The sequence below is a fragment of the Simochromis diagramma genome, unplaced genomic scaffold (genome assembly GCF_900408965.1).
Source record: "Simochromis diagramma unplaced genomic scaffold, fSimDia1.1 OVJJ01000753.1, whole genome shotgun sequence".
Taxonomy (NCBI): domain Eukaryota; kingdom Metazoa; phylum Chordata; class Actinopteri; order Cichliformes; family Cichlidae; genus Simochromis; species Simochromis diagramma.
The window spans coordinates 21,990,736-22,006,383 of NW_024387523.1; the positions used below are offsets into that span (position 1 = coordinate 21,990,736).

General features: G+C 41.8%; 1 protein-coding gene across 3 annotated transcripts in view; it reads left to right on the forward strand.

The window, feature by feature from the left end:
* The window catches only part of LOC120726804 (CMP-N-acetylneuraminate-beta-galactosamide-alpha-2,3-sialyltransferase 1-like), a 92,435-nt gene that overhangs the window by 19,992 nt on the left and 56,795 nt on the right, over positions 1 to 15,648 (forward strand). Inside the window, exon 1 of one of the 3 annotated variants that reach the window (XM_040020760.1) lies at positions 10,992 to 11,298. The exons of the other annotated variants lie outside the window; for them this stretch is intronic. The gene's annotated coding sequence lies outside the window, so the exon portion shown is untranslated. Of the gene's footprint in view, positions 1 to 10,991; positions 11,299 to 15,648 lie in introns of those variants that run through there. 3 annotated transcript variants of the gene reach the window in all.

The window sequence follows — 15,648 nt, forward strand, 5'->3', positions numbered from 1 at the left end:
AAAGGATGCTTCAAAAAGGAATTTAGGGTTAATATCTTCCTTGTTACACCTGGTAGAGAAGACACACTGATCATTTTATTAAAAAGATGAAAGCATTTAGACAGTTTTTAACTCTCAGTGATGCAGCACTGTTTGCTTGAGTTTAGAAACTGAAGAGGAGTTTGGACCCGGAAACGGCTATTGACATCAGACTTAAGAGATGGATTAAACTGTAAGTGATGACATCCAACAAGGATGGAAATCTTGTTTTAGTCAATGCAGTTTTAATATGCTAAACCAGGAGTAAGCAACATTTTTCTTCATAGACACTAAGCAAAGTAGTAAGCAAAGAGCCACACTTTGAGCAAATTATGCTGAAAAACAAAAAACAAACAAAGGTGAATTTAGGTAGACAAAAAAATACTTCAAAACCCAAGAACTTTATGTTAGAATGAATTATTACAGTCGTACACCTCAAACTCATTAACAAAATGTTTCTTTTTGATTACCTTTTTCGCAGTAGGTAGAAGTTTTTTATCTTTCCTTTATGGAGATTGAGATAGTTCATGAGCTGGTTCTGCCCCCCTGGGATGTATTTTATATACTGCACATGTGAAACAGCAGCATGATCATCTATTTTTTTTTCTTTTATTTACTGTTTTGTTTGTTCTCTGTGTTGATGAAACCTAGCCGGGAAATTGTTGCCCAGTTAAATTAAAAAAGTGTTGTATAACAAATTCAGTTGAGAAAATGTTGATGAATCCTGGCTTTGTGTGTGTGAAACAATCATACACTCAGTATAATCTGAGATGTGTGGCTATCCACTGTTTGTGAATTAGGCCATGTGAGCATGTCAGTATGCTGGCATTAGCGTTTAGCTTAAGTACAGCTTCAGAGCAGCTGGTCTGTTGAGGACATACTTTGTCTCTGAAATAGTGTTTGTTTTAAAACCTTTAATATTTCACTTGTTGCTATTCTTATATGAATGTGTGGTTAGTCTAAACGAGTGATGCGCATGTACCACTGTCTGGAGCAGTGTTTGACCAGAAATGAGCCGCCTGCATATTCTGCTTTTGTTGATAATGTCATGACTATACCAAACCATATTTGCATACATGTGTTTTTTTTACAAGGCTAAAGTTGGACATTTCTGAGAGCATTTACTCTGCAGTTAAATTAATGCTGATCCAAGAATGTGGTACACGGCAACACAATTATCCACAGGGATTAAAGTGGAGCTAATACTCTGGAAATGTGCTTATTTGTCTGTTTGATAAGAAATAGTTTTAAAAGCAGTATTACAAATATTATATATAAAGGCCAGCAGTAAATATATGTGTGTGTATGTCTCTGTTTGTTTTTTTGTTTATTGAATTTTAAATATTGAACATATTTTATATTCATATGGGCAGCAGTGGTTTGAATGGTGACTATGTTTACAGAGGTAATTTGGTCCTGATTAAAGAGTACATTAAACAATAAACATATAAAGGCTAATTTACATCATGGTGCTCTGCTCTCAAAAACTGACATAGTGCTCATTTATAAAGCGCTTTACAAACCCGAGCATTATGGCTAACGGCTGGATTTTTCCGTTTCATTGCAGCTAGCTAAACAATGCATAGCCACTTACTGCTAAAGAGACAGAGAGCGAAAGTGGACAGTATATCTTTGGTATCTTAACATAAAACTCATTGTTGCAGTCAGAGGCAGCCCAACAGTGATTCCCTCAAACTGATTTTTAGTTTTAGTGTCCTTATTTTCCCCTGAGTTATCGATTCTTTCACTAGCTAGCTAGCATAAACTAATGTAAGTCTATTAGTTGCAATCAGTCAACCAGCTACATGGCATCACGTTTCATACAGACAGAACACGGCTCTAAACATGTTTTTAAAACGTTGAGTGCTTATTTCTTAAATCCAGCTACACAGATAGAGATACATCTGTGTAAGTCTTTGAGAGCAGGGCTCCATGATGTAAAGGCAGTTACAGTGTCAAGTATCTGCATCCATGTAGAGACTGTATGAATGTTTCTGACAGCAGAATTCTCATTTAGTGCTAACACTAAGTTAAAAATATTCATATTCATTATATTTCAGAATTATTGATGCCATCAGCTTTGTCAGCTTTAATCGGCCTACATTACAGACTAGCCTGACAGCTGAAATGAATGGACTTTGATGGCAACACTGAAAGAGCTATGAAACAATTTGAATTTTCTGAGTGTGCAGTAGCTTTATAAAGCTGTGTGGAAGCTGAAAAAAAGGGGATCCAGGACATTTACAAAAAGGAGACATTTAAATATTAAAAATATAAGTCCAAGTAACATGAACGTCTGTCTGTTCATCATGAATAATTTTAATAAGTAATGGTAATAAGTGAGTGAAGTGTGTAAGACATAAATGTGCAAAAAGCACAGTCTTCGACACATGCAACATTTAGATGTGTGCACTTTAAGGTATCTGCTCCATTTAAAAAGAAGACGTGCCAAAAATAGAGATCTGCAGAAATCAAATGGGCAAAAATGTTTCCTGTAACCTCTGCTTACAGTCCCCATGGCTCAGCCATAAAAAGTGTTTGCTTTGCACATTTTTTTTCTCACTTCAGACTGAAATACATTTCTTTGACATTTATGCAAAGTACTCCATCTGAGCTGAGTGGGGGATTCAAGAAATTTGGGTGAAAGGAGAAAGCCGGTGTGTAGGCAGCAATCCACTCCACATGCGCTGTTGACAAGTAGCTCGCTGGCAAATCACGTTGTACCACTTGCTGGTCATTTCTTATGTTTAGTTAATAACAAGATATTCTTAGCATCTTTACAGAATTGCTCTGACCTTCTTACTGCTTTCAAGTCTTACACCGACTCCTTTTAGAATTGCTAGATGGGTGGGTGTCCTCTGTTTTCACTTGTATTGAAAAGAAATAAAATGAAGTCCTGTGAAATTCCTTTCTCCAACACTGTCTCTAAAAGTAAACGTGCTGGAATGTTTTTTTTGTTTTTTTTACCCTTTTCTAAATATTATGAAGGGCATAAAAAGACACCCCTTTTTGATTTAGCAAAGCTCATCAGGAGTTGATTAGCAGACCAGCTGCTGTGTTATACAGTTAGAGCAATTATTTGGACAGTGACAGCTTTTTAAATTTTCCTCTTTACACCACAACATTAGATTGTAATTATTGCAAAGGTTTACAATAATTATAAGGTCTTAATCCGATACAAGGAAGTAAATTATTCTGTCTTATGTCAGTGAGAGGGTATATCTCTAATGTAATCATCTCAGGCACACAGGTCAGGTTTTAGCACAGTAGCCCAAGCCACCTGTTCAAACATCCTGTTCAAAGATAGACAGCCAATCAGAAGAAAACTTCTATATCTATCTATCTATCTATCTATCTATCTATCTATCTATCTATCTATCTATCTATCTGGTTTTGAATGATTAATGAGTTGCTACGTTGTTAAAAGGAATAAAGCTAATTCAGTAGAACATAAATTAGGATGTTTAACTGTGAATCAAGCATATGAATTCTAGTAGTAGAAGGAAATGAACTTAATAAATCTACGTTAATACCACTTTTGAGAAAAGTCTGTTCTGTATTGTATATTAAGCAATTGTTATGTGAATAAATTATTTTTCTGAAATGTGGTCAGGGGTTAGGAGAAAGAATGAATTGAAGGGATATTTCATGAAGGACTTCATAAAATGAGGGTGGGGGGTGGGATCAGAGATGTTAGCGCTATTCTGGTGGTATAAAATTGAAAAAAAAAAACATGGACCTATAGGCAGTGAACCAGATGGATGATGGGTGTACCTCCAGCCAGTTTTACAGAGTAGAAAGATCCAAATGGAGAAATTATCTACCCAGATAACCAATTGTATTGGGATAACTTTCAACCCCATAAAGAATATTTAGTGCACTGATATTTCAAGCTCTCGATCCCCTACTGCTCCACTATTTTTGAGCACCATGTCCATTTGTGCCAGAACAATGGGTGCCTCAGAAGCACATATTAGCATCCTGGCATTGAGTGAGTGTATAAATAGAAATTTGTGGTTTAAATTAGCATGTCATTATTTTGAGTCTAATTAGTGAAAGTATGCATCATAGGCCCATCATGTTCTATATCACCAGCTTGATTATGTTTAAAACAAATAATCAAGATTGTATTGACATGTAGACATTTAGCTTAAATTAAAGAAGTTTAGCAAAAGTGTTACATTAATATGAGCGTTTCCCAATGAGTAGTAGACAGACAGATAAACATAAATATCCAATATAAATTGTATGTACTTCGAGTGAAATGGTTGTGAACTTTGAAATGCAGACAGTCCTCTGTAAACAGAGAACTCAGCCATCTCCAGGGTTCCTGCTGCATTGAGTGCTCAAGTACCGTTACACAAACAGTATTGGATTAGTGAGAATCATTGTGATCAATGGTATTTCTAATCCACTGACTTGGCTTTTTACTGGGTCCATGCTATTGATCCAAAGGTCTGAGAGGACAAAAACATTACAACAAGCATTTGCAGGGCCTGCATTTCTTTTGGTGTGTGTAATTGTAAGAATTTTAAGTTTTAAAACGAAAATGTAAAGAAGTGTTTTCCTGTTTCAGTTGAGGACATAAACCTAATTGTAGCTTTAGTGGAACGCGTACTCCGATTTAGCTAATCGAATAAAACAATCTAAATGATAATCTTGCACTCAGAGTCTTTATCAGGTTAACATTGATTATTTGAGTTTATGGAAATTTTACGTCATTACCATCCAGTCTCATACTCTGGCAGATGCCATCGCCCGGCCGCATACTTCTTGCAGTTTAAGTGACTGGGGTTGCACAGTGCTGAGCATTTCTTTTTCTTTTTTCCCTTTAACATCAAACTGCTGTAGGGGGATAAGCTGTGGGGGATGCAGGTGGATGGCCCTGCGGTGTCCTGGATTACAAACTATCTTGCCAAAAGGCTCCTGTTGGTACTGTTCCAGGAGCCACCCCAAGGCACCATCCTGTTATCTTTCATTTGCCTTCTTATCTCCTATTTGATCTTCACATCTCTCTGACCGTAAAGTAACTCAGTCACAGGATTTAACATTTATGAGAGGGATGACTCTCATAAATGATAAGTTTTATGACTCCGTAGAATCATAAAAGGCTTGCAGATGGTCTCGTTTCTTAACATTTAGAATAATTTGTAGTGAACTGAGTCCTGAAGTTCGCTGTGAGAATGGATGACACGAGGACGTGTTTGCAGAAGGGTTCACTTTATAAGGTTTGATACTGGTTTTGTAAGAATAATAATAAGCAGATGATGTTATAGCTCCACTTGATTTTCAAATGATTTGTGATGATTTTCTAAACGTGTTTTCCATCTTTCTGATTTCTTAGTTTGTTTGCATGTTTCTCACACTTGGACAAAGATAACCAATTAAAAGCTACACCCTGTTTATCAACAGGATGTAGGTTTCTTCTATCTCAACATAATTTCTTATTATAGCCATATTTTAACATGAATGTAACTAACGGCTGTGAAACTGATAATTAACTTGGTGTTTTCATGTTCGTTATAATGATTTGGACACACATATTTGGTTCTGTCAGCAGCTTTGGCTCCTGAAGAGACTGTTGAAAAGCCTTGCAGTGTGAGCCCGGCTAAAGTTTTTATGACAATTCATAAAATATTTTCCAGCCCTGGAAATGTCTTGTGGCTAAATCCTGCACCTGAAAAATATTAGACTGTTTAAAATAAGCTAGAAAAATATGGCAAATTAAAAACATAAAATCTTGACCCACTGTTACGGTGCGACTGAAAGACGATGACACAAACGGAAGAGACTGACGAAGCTATACCACCAATGATTACTGCAAGTTATTGCACCTAAAACTATTGCTATAGTTTCTCACAGAACTCTATGGAAAGTTTATTTTTTACATGACTGTGTTAATAATAATTAATCATTTAGTAGATCATTTAGTAGATAGCTCCTCCTTGAATCGCTACCTTATCGTGGTGGAGGGGTTTGTGTGTCCCAGGGATCCCAGGGGCTATGTTGTCTGGGGGCTTTTGCCCCCTGGTAGGGTTTCCCATGGCAAATTGGTCCTGGGTGAGGGACCAGACAAAGAGCGATTCAGAAGACCCTTATGAAAAGAATATCGAGGGAACAGTTTACCCTGCCCGGGATAGGGTTACCGGGGCCCCGCCCTGGAGCCAGGCCCGGGGAGGGTGCTCGAGGGCGAGCGTCTGGTGGCCGGGCCTTAGTCCATGGGGCCCGGCCGGGCACAGCCCGAAGAGGAGACATGGGCCCATCCTCCCGCAGGCCCACCACCCGCAGGAGGCGCCATAGGGGTCGGGTGCATTGTGTGCTGGGTGGCGGCCAGGAGCGGAGGCCCTGGCGGACTGACCCCCGGCTGCCAAGACTAGCAATAGGGACATGGAATGTCACCTCTCTGGTGGGGAAGGAGCCTGAGTTAGTGCATGAGGTTGAGAGGTACCGGCTAGATATAGTCGGGCTCACCTCTACGCATGGCTTGGGCTCTGGAACCAGTCTCCTGGAGAGGGGCTGGACTCTGTCTCAGTCTGGAGTTGCCCCTGGTGAGAGGCGGCGGGCTGGGGTGGGTATTCTAATATCCCCTCGGCTTGCTGCCGGTACGTTGGGTTTTTCCCGGTGGACGAGAGGGTTTGTTCCCTGCGCCTTAGGGTCGGGGAACAGGTCCTGACTGTCATCTGCGCTTATGCGCCGAGTGGCAGTTCGGAGTACCCAGCCTTCTTAGAGTCCCTGGGGGGGGGGGGGGGGGTGCTGGAAGGTGCTCCACCTGGAGACTCTGTTGTCCTGCTGGGAGACTTCAATGCTCACGTGGGTAACGACAGCGAGACCTGGAGGGGCGTGATTGGGAGGAACGGCCTCCCTGATCTGAACCCGAGCGGTGCTTTGTTATTGGACTTCTGTGCTAATCACAGTTTGGCCATAACGAACACCCTGTTCGAACATAAGAGTGTCCATAAGTGCATGTGGCACCAGGACGCTCTAGGCCGTAGGTCGATGATCGATTTTGTAATCGTATCACCAGACCTGCGACCATCTGTTCTGGACACTCGGGTAAAGAGAGGGGCTGAGCTGTCAGCTGATCACCACCTGGTGGTGAGTTGGATCAGGTGGCGGGGGAGGACGCTGGACAGACCTGGTGCACCTAAACGCGTAGTGAGGGTGTGCTGGGAACGTCTAGCAGAGGCCCCAGTCCGCGAGATCTTCAACGCACACCTCCGGCAGAGCTTCAACAGCATTCCGAGGGAGACTGGGGACATTGAGTCCGAATGGACCATGTTCAGCGTCTCCATTGCCGAAGCTGCTGCATTGAGCTGCGGCCGCAGGGTGGTTGGTGCCTGCCGTGGTGGTAATCCCCGAACCAAATGGTGGACACCAGAGGTGAAGGGAGCCGCCAGGCTGAAGAAGGAGTCCTATCGGGCTTGGTTAGCCTGTGGGACTCCGGAGGCAGCCGACAGGTATCAACAGGCCAAGCGGAATGCGGCTCGGGCAGTGGCTGAAGCAAAAACTCGGGTGTGGGAGGAGTTCGGAGAGGCCATGGAAAAAGACTTTCGGACTGCCTCGAAGAGATTCTGGCAAACCGTCAGGCGTCTCAGGAGGGGAAAGCGGTGCTCTACCTGCACTGTGTATAGTGCTGGCGGAGCGCTGCTGACATCGACTGAGAAAATTGTCAGGCGGTGGAAGGAATACTTCGAGGACCTCCTTAATCCCACTGACACGTCTTCCGAGGAGGAAGCAGAGTCTGGGGATGAGGGGAATGACCCGCCAATTTCCGAGGGCGAGGTCACTGAGGCAGTTAAACAACTCCTTGGTGGCAGAGCCCCTGGTGTTGATGAGGTCCGCCCCGAGTTCCTGAAGGCTCTGGACGTTGTAGGGCTGTCCTGGTTGACACGCCTCTGCAATGTTGCGTGGAGATCAGGGGCAGTACCTGTGGACTGGCAGACCGGGGTGGTGGTCCCCATCTTTAAGAAGGGGGACCGGAGGGTGTGTTCCAACTACAGGGGGATCACACTCCTCAGCCTCCCTGGGAAAGTCTATGCCAGGGTGCTGGAAAGGAGAGTTCGTCCGCTAGTCGAACCTCGGATACAGGAGGAACAATGCGGTTTTCGTCCTGGTCGCGGAACACTGGACCAGCTCTTTATCCTCTCGAGGATACTTGAGGGTGCATGGGAGTTTGCCCAACCAGTCTACATGTGTTTTGTGGACTTGGAGAAGGCATTCGACCGTGTCCCTCGGGGTGTCCTGTGGGAGGTGTTGCGGGAGTATGGGGTGTCTGGCCCATTGCTACGGGCCATTCGATCCCTATACAACCGTTGCAAGAGCTTGGTTCGCATCGCCGGCAATAAGTCGGACTCGTTCCCGGTGGGTGATGGGCTCCGCCAGGGCTGCCCTTTGTCTCCGGTTCTGTTCATAATTTTTATGGACAGGATTTCTAGGCGCAGCCAAGTGGCGGAGGGCTTTCGCTTTGGTGGCCTCAGAATCTCATCTCTGATTTTTGCGGATGATGTGGTTCTGTTGGCTTCATTGGGTGAGGGCCTCCAGCTCGCACTGGAACGGTTCGCAGCCAAGTGTGAAGCAGCGGGAATGAGGATCAGCACCTCCAAATCTGAGGCCATGGTTCTCAGCCGGAAAAGGGTGGAGTGCCCACTCCGGGTCGGGGATGAGTTCCTGCCCCAAGTGGAGGAGTTCAAGTATCTCGGGGTCTTGTTCGCGAGTGATGGGAGAAGGGAGTCGGAGATCGACAGACGGATTGGGGCTGCAGCTGCAGTAATGCGGATGCTGCACCGGTCCGTCGTGGTGAAGAGGGAGCTGAGTGTAAAAGCGAAGCTCTCAATTTACCGGTCGATCTACGTCCCTACCTTCACCTATGGCCACGAGCTGTGGGTAGTGACCGAAAGAACGAGATCGCGGATACAAGCGGCAGAAATGAGCTTCCTACGAAGGGTGGCTGGCCTCTCCCTTAGAGATAGGGTGAGAAGTTTGGCCATCCGGGAGGGGCTCAGAGTAGAGCAGCTGCTGCTCCACATCGAAAGGAGCCAGCTGAGGTGGTTCGGGCATCTGACAAGGATGCCCCCTGGGCGCCTCCTGGGTGAGGTGTTCCAGGCATGTCCCACCGGGAGGAGGCCCCAGGGCAGACCCAGGACACGCTGGAGAGATTATATCTCTCGGCTGGCCTGGGAACGCCTTGGTATTCCCCCGGATAAGCTGAAGGAGGTGGCTGGGGAGAGGGAGGTCTGGGCCTCTTTGCTTAGGCTGCTGCCCCCGCGACCCGGCCTCAGATAAAGCGGATGAAGATGGATGGAGATGGATGGATAGATAACCAAGAGTAAAATGTAAATATGATTGTTGGCTATGTGCTAAGAGCACATTCATCTGCAAGTCTAATTGACAGACTGAGGTCAGGACTAGGGTTGGGTATCGTTTAGGTTTTATCCAATACCGGTGCCAAACCGGTACTTTTGAAACGGTGCCGGTGCTTAAACGGTGCTCAAACCAGTGCTTAAAGAATGGAGAACACAAAATTGGTCCAAAAACCTCTCATGTTCAGCTGTTTTTTTGTAAAAAGATAACAATGTTAGCCTTTTCTGCAGCTAGAGGGCATATATGGTATCACTCTTGGCTGGAAGCAGTGCTTAAACAATGGAAAAAACATTGTTTAAGCACTGCCAAAAACCTCTCATGTTTAACTGTTTTCCACTTTTTCTTTGGTCATTTTAGCCTTTTTGGCCAGGGTGAAGTGAGTATCTGCCATCAAACAAGAAGACAGCCGCATGTAACTACGACGGTGTTTGCTAGTTCACCTTACATGCATTAATTTAATAACGTGGTTAGCCTACTCAACATAAATTATACACGTACAACATTAAGCTACTCACGCAGAGAAGAACGGCTGCTGCTGCCATCATCATCCGTCATCATTTCTGCTACACTGGCAGGGCTAGGGGCCAGGACTCTACTCTTCGGGTTTTTGGGGGATGTTGCTAACTCCGGGTCCGATAACAGGCACCACACCCGCAGTAGATGCGCTCGGTGTGAGGTCTCGCAGCAAGCTATCAAATACGGCGCATTTTTTGGCTTTTAAAAAAATCCGCTATGCGTCGCCAGGTGTTTCATCGGATTTGAGGTGTTACTTCCTTTGACAGTATCACAGTATCAGCTTAAAGCGCTTGTTGCAGGCTGCTGAGTTTGCATATTTTGCTGTGAAGTACAGCCAGACTTTTGACCGCTTCGCCTTGGGCATTTTTAATCTGTAGCTCTGCTCTAAAAGAACGTACGTACCTGGACCCGCCTACTATCCTCGGAAACGTAAACTGATTGGCTAGAATTCAAAGTGTATGACATCTCAGGGAAAAAAAGCACCGAAATAAAGCACCGAAATGTGCGATGCTTTTCGGTCTGGTTACTACCGTTTATGTCAGAACCGGTGCCATCATGGCACCGGATACCGGTACCCATCCCTAGTCAGGACTCAAATTTTGTGCCCAGAACATAAAATTTGACCCATAAGTAATGTTGCTATTAACTTCTGTGATCTTTTGGTTGTGCACTTTTCCCAGCTACATACAACAGTAAATACACATCTCATTAAATGTTGCCTCTACTCTAATCTTTTGTTTTCAGAAAGGAAAATCTATCTTTAGCATATTCTACTTAGTGTAGAAAAACTGTGAAAATGCTTGATAATTAGAATTTTGCTACACTATACTTTAAATCAGTATTCCTAATATTGCATCTTTTACTTCACTACATTATCATGATGTATAGATACACATACACACATTAATAAACAAGCTGTGTGATGTGTTTCATTTGGTTTAAATTACACAGCAGTATTTACAGTGCCAACATTAATGTGCGGTACATGAGCACTAATAGATTACACTGCAATTACGCTACAGTTTTGAATTGCATAACATGTACAAATGAATAAATTAATATATATATTAATTTATATATATATGATATAATATATATACTAAAACAAGCAATAAACACTATGCTAGATGTTGCTGTACTCTTTATTCACTGGCTGATTTTATTTCTTGCTAACACAGACAGATTTCACCACTCCAAGTCCATCTAGCACTCCACATGGCAGCACCCATCCTGACTGCTCTGCATGGTGGTGGGGTGTCACATTATTAACAACCTGCAGTGGTCTGATAACACTGTGGCAATAGATTAGACAGGGCAGAGCCGGCTGTTCTTCCTGAGAAGGTTCAGGTTATTTAATGCAGCCTGTCTTAATCCCAAAGAAGCCCATCTGTTCCCTGCATATAGGTATGTATAATGTTTATAATTTATATATATGAAGTTTTAAAAGTTTGGGGCTTGATGACATTGGTTCAAAACAGCATTAAAAGTAATTATGTGGAACTACATGTGGAAATATTTATAGTTGCTGTTTAACCATTTTGTAGCTTCACTTTTCTCTTGGGAACCAGATAACACTGATAGAAAATATCTCCTCCCACACAAGCCTCTACACTGCCTACCTTTTCGCTCCCTCATCTGTTAGTGGCGAATACCCAACCCAAAGTTCCAGTGAACAGCATGCAAAGTAATGTAGTGGTAGTCATTTGTGTCCATTAGCATTTTTTCCTGAAAAGCTTTAGTGAGCGCGTTCAGCTACTGCACTGCTACAAATCCATATATGACAGGATATTATTCATGTTCACTAGCCGATCGCTGCATACGAAGGCCAGCCAAAGAGTGCTTTCATGCCTCCAAAATGCACTTTATTGATGCTTGTTGCACATTTTGACAGTGGTATTTAGAGTTAAGTGTATCCCGCAATCTGGTGTGGCACAGACTGTGCCCATCACCTCACCAGTCTGGGTTTTAATGGAGTTACCACTGTAGGCTGTGTTTAGCACCTTCAATACTCGGAATTTGCTGTTTGCTGTTTATGACGTGTCGACTTTGAATACATATATATATATATATATATATATATATATATATATATATATATATATATATATGATATAATATATATAATAAAACGGGCAATAAACACTATGCTAGATGTTGCTGTACTCTTTATTCATTGGCTGATTTTATTTCTTGCTAACACAGACAGATTTCACCACCACTGTTAGATGCCTGAATAAAAACAGGCATCTAACACTTTAACACTTTAACACTTTAATATATATATATATATATATATATATATATATATATATATATATATATATGTGTGTGTGTGTGTGTGTGTGTGTGTATAATTTTTGAAATTGAAATGTAATTTGTTTGTTTAAGATTCCTATTGCAAAATCAGCATCACAATTACAATTGAAACAGTAAAAAAAGAAGAAAAATACTGTGAGAAGCAGACTAATCACATTCATCCAGAGTTTTAGCATGCTAAGTAGTGCTGTCAATAGATTAAAAAAAAAGTAACTAATAAATCGCACAGTTTTCTGTAATCACTTGTGATTAATTGCAATTACTTGATCAACTGCCTGGTTGTAATTGCATTTTTTCAACTTTATATTTAAGCTTGTAACTGACATTTATGCAATATAACAAAGTAAATGCAGAATAAACACAAAGAGTGTGTGCTTAAATTCAAAGAGAATTTGAATAGTTTTCTTTTAGCACAGGTTCTCACCTGTGAAATACAACTTTTTACAAAACCTAAATAGTAATAGGTAAGTATTCACTAATATTTAATATATATTAGTGCTGTCAAACAATTAAAATGTTTAATCAGATTCATCACAGGGTTACTGTGGATTAATTTTGATTAATCACGATTAATTATCATTAACTTTTATTCTATATTAATCGCATTTCATTTTGCATGAGCAAACAGACTCGAGAAAAAAGGGAAAATATACGCACTTAACATGTTTGTTAAACATCTTGCACATTCATGTTAACAAAAAACAAAAACAATGTAGACATTTATCCTCTCTCTCTGTCACTCTTGGGGAGGCATTTCAAGTCCTTGAAACGAGGACCCAAAACTATGTAAAACTCATGTTCTCAACGACATTAACAGGTCTGCAGTTTGTTTCAATTCACTTGCCAATTGTGTCAGTCAATATGTCCGAGGTCGACTCACTGAGCCTCCGATGCTCCGCGACTGGTTTGTCGCAAGCTGTGTGACGCGTTAGCCAAAGTGCTAACAGTATGTCCGGCTAACGTATGCTTCGCGTCAATGTGATATTTAAAGCTGCAAGTGCTTCGGTGAAAAGAAAATTCCTTCTTGCACAATGTGCATAATACTTTATGTTGGTCAACTGTTCCGTCTTGTTATCTTTTTTAATGCTCAAATTTCCCATCGAGAGGGCCAATGTGCATTTATCATCTTCCATATTGAGTTGATTGGTTCAGCTGCCCGTCACTACCAGATCAACTGCCCATTTGCAGATGTGCGAGGGTAACTCGCTGCCCGAAAACTGCCTGAAATGCGTTGACAGAAACATTTTAGGGATTTTTAGTCATTCTGCACTCCAGATGCATTAATTGCGTTACAAAATTTTAATCGCGCTGACTGTAACGGTGGACTAATTTGCCTTAATGCGTTAATTTTGACAGCACTAATGCTGACCTTTGTGAATTGAAACATGAAGTACAGTTTTGGTTGGTATGAGGTTAAAAGAAAAATCATTGTACAAATTAAAACTGTGCTTTGTGTTGGCCGTATAAAGCCGTATAACTAGGAATACATAGAAAAAGCTGATTGGGGTTCGATTAAACACTAAAAAGCTCTCTGAAAAAATATTCACAGAAGTGTTTATTAGTGAGTGCATTAGTATTTACATTTTGGATGGATGAGAATCTTTGTTCCTGAACAGGGAGATGCTGTGAAAGCCTGAAATGTCACCAGTGAGACGTGTACTCGTCACAGTACTGGTATTGATCAGCATCACTATGAATTCTGTGTGGATATGCAGTGTTATGGTGCCTGAGCTAACTGAATCTGGATCTTTCAGTGGAGGGTGAGAACCGAGCGCATACACCAAAAACAGCCTTAAAACAGACTGTTAATGAGCTTCATAATTATCTGCCTATACCTGGGGTTAGGCTTTTAATAGCTTCAGGCAAGAAGAGTTAAGGCATAGTCATAGGCATATTTCTAAAGAAAGTTTGTTTTGTGTGAACCTTCGCAGATTGCTTTAGGTTTCATTTGAGCTGTGGATCAGACACAGTAAGCTGGATATCAGACTCTTAATTTTCAGAATTCTGGTGAATTTGTATGAACTAATTTAGACCTTTTCTGCATCGGTTTGTGGCAGAAACGCACTGAGGCTCTCATGCATTTTGTATTACTTTCAAATAATTATTCTCATCTGTCCTTGTTAAATATTATCCCTACTGAGTCAACAGTCTCTTCTGTACTCATGTGGGTTTGCTTGGGTTTAGATGTGAAGGTCAGAATACTTTCGTTTTCTTTTGTCTGGGGAAGCAACCTGCTTAATGTGCATGTGGCAACTGTTCACACCACTTATACATTTATATATTGGAAACGTATCAACACCTTTTTTTGTTGTCACTCAGATCTGTTTCACTAGGATTTCTATTCATATTCAAACCATGGCAAACATGTCTGTGATCATTTTGGGTATTTCCAGGGTAATTACCGGTTAACAAAATAAACTGTATAGAGGCTACAGCGCATGGAAAGTCATTATTAAGTTCTAAACTCATAGTCTTTTCTTTTCTTTTTACCATTTTCTGTTAACCAACCACACACCTGTGCGTGGATCATTTTCACTCCAGGATCTCCTACCACACTTCCTGCTGTGCCACGGTAGTAAACATAAACATTGGTTCTTTAAAATTTGAACAAACAACCAATGCTTTGGTTCTCTGGAGAGGACACTTTGCTTTTCATGTTCTTCTTGACAGAAGAGGATTTCTTCCAAATGCAGGAGTGAATCTGGAGCAAGATCAGAGACAGAGTGAAATCCTCAGTGGATCTGACTGGCACGCTGATAGAGAAATCATTTGATACAAAAACAAAAAACCCAACATTCTGTGGCATTGATGTAGTGACAGATCCACCATCCCACCTGATGCCTGAATAATGACTGTCAGAAATTAAACAAAGGGGTGTCCTTGTGCCTAGCAGTTAAATGGGACCACTTTCATGATGAAACATGCTGCTGGAAACATGTTTCTTAGTTGTGTGCCAAATTTTTGACTCCACATGGCAAAATAGCTTACAGTGTTGAAGAATCCTCCAAGGACCTCAGTCCTCAGTAAACATGCTGCTGTGCCATCTGATCTCCTTTTGCGGCTTGTATTTTTGCATCTACATAAAGAGGGAAAAGGCATTCGGGTGTAAAACTGCTTTACAGTAAAACAGTCAACGATCAGAAAGACTAAACGTAAAGAATGTGCTGCATCATGGTGGACATTTTTATGTCTGCCAGAAATGCAAATGGACTGCTTTATTTCTTCCCACACCTTACCCTGGTGCTCATGATTAATGGGAGAGGCGTCGCCTTTCGGATGGAGAACTTCCTCGACAAAACACATTAATACTGAGACCTGTTTTACATTCTCTTTCTGGCTGCATCTATCAGTGAAAGTGCAGGAAAATCATTTGTCTGCATGCAAAATGGCCTAATCAAAACTAGAGATAAAAACACCGAAACTGGAGGGGGAAAAAAA